The sequence below is a fragment of the Indicator indicator genome, chromosome 26, assembly GCF_027791375.1.
Source record: "Indicator indicator isolate 239-I01 chromosome 26, UM_Iind_1.1, whole genome shotgun sequence".
Taxonomy (NCBI): Eukaryota; Metazoa; Chordata; class Aves; order Piciformes; family Indicatoridae; genus Indicator; species Indicator indicator.
In genome coordinates, this window is record NC_072035.1 from 3314388 (window position 1) to 3320738 (window position 6351).

Genomic DNA, 6351 nt, shown 5'->3' on the forward strand with positions numbered 1-6351 from the left:
GTTTTCTGGTACATGAACTGCTGTTGGCTTTCTGAGTTTTTGCAGCATCGTTTAGAGTGGTATTACATCTCAGTAGAGGAGAACTGTACTTTATTCATGGTTTTAAACAGGATGGTAGGTGAATCTTCAAAACTATTCAGAGGCCTACATTATTCTAGTGTAAATAGCTCCTTGGAGGAATGGTTTAGGACTCAGTCTGCCTAAAGTAATCACTGTCATAAATGCAACTTGAAGTGTCTCATCTGTGCAGTTGGGAAATACATGTTACATGAGTTCTGCTCTAAGCCAGTGCTATTCCATGGAAAGTACCTGTTGGAAGCATCTAGAAAATTATGTGGGTTATCTGTGTAGTCTACTGAAAAGTCATTATTAGGCAATAACTTTATAATCTATGTAGTAAAAATAAGCTTGAACAACTATATGAAAATTGTCCTATTACAGTTCCAGCAGGTACCTTACTAGGCCTGGCTTGTACCCTGAGCTGTGGATCCTTGCTTGGACTTTTTGCCAGCACTGTTCTGCGCATGATGATCCAGATGTCCTCTGTAGTGTGTGCTGCAAGTTTGAGAGGAAAAATAGCTTTGCTGATCCTTCCAGGGTCCTGTCAGTGACCCTGAACAGCTTGCAGGTTGCTGGTACTACATGGGATGGTATATGCATCTATTGTAGTAAGCAAATCCAGTAAGAAAAGCAGAATTATTTATTCTGGTCATTATTTAATGACAGCAGCTAATACCAGCTACAAGGTGAAATGCACAGTGACCAGTAAAAAATTCCATGGATTTTTCACTACTTCAGAGTATGCCAAATATTAAAAAAAATCATAGCTATGTAGCTAACATTAGTGCCATGATTTGGTATGAAAATTGCATGGCAATCAAGATTTCTTGGTGCTTTTCTGTCCTGAGTTTCTTTAATCTTACCAGCTTTGAGAACGGCACTCTGGCCTGTGGCTCCAACACAGCTTTTGTGGTTGGCCCTTTCTTTTGGGGTAAAACCTCAGAGTAAAATCTTGCAGAAAGACATGCAATTACTAGTCATACTCTGCCAGGTTATTTTTAGGTTGTTTGCAGCTGTATTAGTTCTTTAGGTAGGCATTAAATCTTTTCCTAACTCATTCTGCCTTTGCTGTTTGCCTCAGTGCTGCCTAAATCTTCTGGCATGCTAATATGGTAGTGCAAATCCAGAAACTACAATTCTTGAAATAAAGGTGTTCCAGGAGAGCAACTCTTGTCCTCAGACATCCTTACTGTTTGGGTGGTGAAGTCATCTCATGGCTTTAAGTATACTTGTTTTTAATAGTGAGATAGAACAGTGCTTATAGTACTCTATGGGGTCTTGAATCAAAATGGACCATTCTCAAGAACTGGAATGTTAGTGGGAAGGAAATGAGGTGGATGAAGTTGTGGAAGTGTATTGCTTTCTGATAGGTGATCTACAATGTGCAGTGGAAAAAGTAATAACTTCACAACACAATTCAGCCTGACACTGTAGCCTTGTACCATGGAACGTCTCAGCTCTCTTTTGGCAGTGCTGGTTCTGCCTGAGTGCACTCTTGCACAGCCAAAGTGTCTAGATCCTCAGGATGCGACCAGGCTTGCACAGTGACTTTTAAGATTAGTTGAGGTTTGGAGATGTACCTTTTTTGTTGCTAAGAAAGCTGCAATTCTTTGTGCCGCCTGATGCCACACAGTCACACTGTATCTAAAGTAGACCTTTGATCCTTCCTAATATGCTAGTGTAGATGTGCCTGAAGGCCTTTTCCATTAGTATGCAAGTCTGGTTCTTTGTCAAGTTGGTGACCTTCTGATTAGTCACAAGGATTTTAACAATCATTTATTTCAATAAGCTGGCATGACAAGGAGTAGTGAAACATAGGAAACATTTTGTGCCACACACATTCAAAAATAGATGCTGTCCCTCGTTTTCCTCAAAAACCTAAGTCTGGAGTTCATTTTGGGTTGCCATTTGGCTTTAGTCCCTTTTGGATAAAACTTGCCAATTTTCAAGTTGTTTTCAGAGAGCTGGAGAATACTTTGTCTGTTTTGTTTTGAAGGGGGCAGTTAGCACAAGCTGAGATCTTGCCCAACCATATGCCCTCAGGCTGAAACTTGTTGGATTTGTTTATATTAAAGCTGATGCTCACAATTTGTTTTTTTAAACTGCAAAGCTGAGGACCCTTAGTTGCTTTTTTTGTTGTTGTTGAGTTTTACTTGTTAACTCTAGGACTGTGGTGTTCATCTAGTCTTTTAAAATGGGAAATAATGCCTTTTCAGACCAGAAGTGGAGTATATACCTTCAAGGGCAAACTTACTTTTAAGAACACTCAATAGAAGCTTCGTTTGGCTTTTGTTGCCTTCCACAGTGGTTACTTACTTTGCCTGTTGGCAGCTGCAAATGGGGAGGGGGGCGACAGGGATTAACTGAGGATGAAGGAATCAGGAGGGGGAGAGCAAGCTGCTGCTCCTGGTCTTGATTTCTAAATTTCCAAGTGATCTTGAACCCTTCCTTCTGTCTGAAGGTTTGCTTGCGGCTAAGGAGAGCTTCTGAGTTGTACCCCCTCAAAGTGAACAGAAGTGCTATTCACACAGCTTTTTAGAAAGCCGACTTGGTGAACTTTCTGATGTTACCTTAAATTGCCTCTTTTTTTCTGCCTCCTGATGCTAATAAATAGATTTTTAAAAGAACCTAATTTAGCGTAATTTCTGTTTGCACTCAGTTAATTTGGTAGAGTGCAGCAGTCCTTGATACTGTGAATGTGGAGTTAGCTGAGTGAAATGTAGGGATTTAGTCACTAAGCTAGCAACGCACAGTTTATGTCCAACCTGACTACTTTGGATTTACTGCAGGCCCGGATCCTGCAAGGCTCCTCCTGAAAGGACCCTACTTGTTCGGCGAGGCGCTGCTGCAGCGCGGCAGCTTGCAGGGTTCTAGGGCACTGCTGTAGAGCCAACTGTTAGCACAGCTTTGATGTCCCACAAAGAGCTTTGCGGAGCTCGGTACGTTCCCCTGTTTGGTGGGGGGTTTTGGTTTGGTTTGGGGTTTGGTTTGGTTTTTTTTTTTTCCTTGTAAGAGGGAGAGAAGGAGATCCGTGCCGCCAGCGAAGGCTGCCGCGGCGGTTGGGTGCCCCCTGTAGGAGGGGAGATCGCTTGGGCAGCGGTACCAGGCTCGGGCTGCCTCGCGGCGCGCCCGGTCCAGTCCGGTCCGGTCCAGCCCGGCACTGCCACCCGCGGCGCCGCGCCCGCTGCGCTCCCCTGTCTCCCCGCAGTGCTACCTTAAGGGGCTGGTTGACATCAGCCGAGTGGGCTGGGCGGTGTGGGTGGGATTTCCTGTGCTGGAGGTCAGCTGCTCCCCGTCCCTCTCTCGTCCCTCCCTGCAGCCTGGGTCCCGCTCTCCCCGCGCCGGAGGGTCCCCTCGTCCTCCCGGCTCCCTCCTCTCGGGTCGGATTTACATAGTGATGTGTAAACTACAGGATGCCCAGCAGCACTGGAAAGAGGTTTAAACCTACTAAATACATCCCTGTCTCCACAGCAGCTGCCTTATTAGTGGGTTCGACTACTTTATTTTTTGTTTTCACGTAAGTACAGCTCCGGCGGAGGGGGGCCCGGGCTGGGGCCGCCTGGCCCGGCGAGGGGAGGCGGCCGTGCTTGACAGCTGCTCCAGGCCCTGCCGCTTCTGGTCCCGTTCCCTGCCTGTCTCCCGCTATCCTTTCCCAGCTTGGTTTTGCAGAGGGTTGTGTTCTCTCCGTTTCATAAAATGTGTCTGACAGTCGGATCCACCATTTCATGGCACATAAACCCGACCAGCCCCCTGCAGATGCCAGCTGTGCCCATCAAAGGTGCCGGTTAACCGCAGCCCTCTCTCCCGGTGTGTGGAGCGGGGCTGGTGCACGGCAGGCGAATGCACCCAGCGCCACAGCCGCCCCGGTGCCGGCAGCCGCGAAGCCAGCCTGCGCTGTGGCTGACCGGAGTCTCCCGCTTCAGGAGGGAGAGCTGGCCTTTTCCAGGGATCTCTCCGGTGTTTCGGGGTTCATCCGTTAGAGCCTTTGGAAGTGGAAGGAATCCTGTTCTGAGCATTGTAGGTTCTACGTGGTTTTATATAACTGTTCTTAAAAGCCGTGAGGATCTAATGAACGAATTTAGATTTGCTTGAAGGAGGGAGGGGGAAACTTTTTTTTTTTTTTTTTTTTTTTTTTTTTTTTTTTTTTTTTTAATAATCCCCCTTCTCGGTTTCCTCTTCTCTCATTCCCATCTCTGAAATGCAGAATTGAGCTCTGGCGGTCAGCTTGCAGATCTCCTGTGGTTATATTAATATGTGAGTGGTGTAGTGCTTCAGCTTTCTGTTTCCTCTCCCTTTATATAAACTTGAGCTATGTAGATTGCTAACCCTCCCTGGGCTGGGGTAACGGCAGCTTCCCTGCAGAGGCGTTGGTGATATTTCGGGAGAGGTGCTACAAAACCGTGCTCTGAAATCAGCTTTGACTAAGCTGCGTTTTGGGAAGGTGAAAGATTGCTGGTGGATATTAAGATTCCTTATTTCACTTATTTTGAAACTGTTTTCCTTGTTTTGCTGTTGCAAATTTTAAACTGAGCTTAGTGAAGCTGTTCCAAACAGAAGGCTGCATGACAGTGGGAGTACGTGTCAGTGTCTTATCCATCTTGGTTTGGCTGTGAGAGGATTCTATCCCTGTTTCAAAACAGTCATTATTATTGGTATGATAATTTGACTGGAGTATTTCAGAACAAAATGCAAAATGTTTTGCCTAACAGTTTCTTAAATCAGAGCTGCTTTTGACACCCGAGTTACACTCTTGACTTAATGTGACTTGATTTCTTGTCGCTTGTTTTTAATACATTTGACGTGAAGTACTGGTAAATGCTATCAGGTTATTGCAGTGTTTCAAGAACTGGTGCAAGCCCCAAGAACTGGTACAAACGTAAGCCTATCATTCATCATTTGAGTGTCTAATTATAGTTTGGGGCTTGTGGGCAAACAAAAGGTAGAACTTGGCTTCTTGTGATGAACCTGGGTGTCACTGGTGTATGACACGGGTGTGAATGGTTTTTAAATGGTTTGATAGTGATAAAAAGAAAAGAAAAAAGACAAGGGTTTTCATGCTGGCATTTACCTTTCCTGCATCTTGAGAAATGGATGATGTGTGCTAAGGTTTCTTTGGAAGCTGTATGTTTGTTTTCACATCATACTTTCAATGTAGAGCTACAAATGGCTTGGTGATGTAAGACTTTCCTGGTAACACAGTTGTTGTTGAAACATCCTTTTGGCAGCAGGACATCAACTGAGAGGTCTGGTTTAGAATTTGTTACCATACGGAAGAAGCAATTGGCTTCGGTCTGTTACGGATTCTCAATCTTAATTCTGCTCCCTCTGCTATCAGTGAATAATTACATGCAAAATGAATTATTTTTAGGATCTCTCCATATTGTAACTTGGCCTATGCATCTCAGAGTGTTAGTAAATCTTTGAGGACTGTCCCAGACATACGTTCTCTGCCGCTGCCAAGTCTTGTGTGTAATAAAAGTAACACATAATTGAGCAACTGTTGTCAGGCAGTATCTGAAGTCCTGTCCATTCAAGAATACTCAGCTAGGTTTATATGGAATTGCTGCTATTTTTTATCCTGGGTGTTTTTAGTAACATCTATCTTTATCTTGGAACCAAAGCAAATAATGTGCATTGGATTAGTGTCTTTTTGATGCCAATGGGTTGTTCTCCTCCTTGCCTGAGCATCTGTATTTTTTATCTTTTTTCCACACGCACTGTTTTGTGTCCTGAAGATCTTTTTGTTGTGATATGTTATTAAAGGCTGAGATAGACCTGAATTTCAGGGATGTTGATTTGCATGACTCTTTGGATTTTTAGGTAGATCTCTAATATGCAGCAGTTGAGGCACTGGCCTAATAATTGCTTTAAGCAGTGTTATTGGTACAATCTGTGCCTGCTTGTCATAGCACAAGAAAGATGAAGATTTACGTGTGTGTTTATTAATTCCTTGTTTGTGTCATTAAGCTTTAAGTCATCAATGTTTGCTCATGAACTAACCTGTGCATAAACCCATGAAACTAATCAGGGCTGGGACTCGGATACCAAGTTTTGTGGTGCAGATTGCTCAGTGGGATATCAGGGACTTGAGCAACTTCAGTGCAGTGGGACTGGGTAATGGACGTTGATATATGTGGAAAATGAAAAACCTTTTTATTAAAAAAAAAAAATCAACAACAAGCAAACCAACACTTGCTGAATACAAAAATTAATCACTGCAAACATTTCTGAGTAACGTGTACAAAACCCAGAGGCTCTGAGTCGGCTTTCTCCCTAGACGTGCTTGTGGGC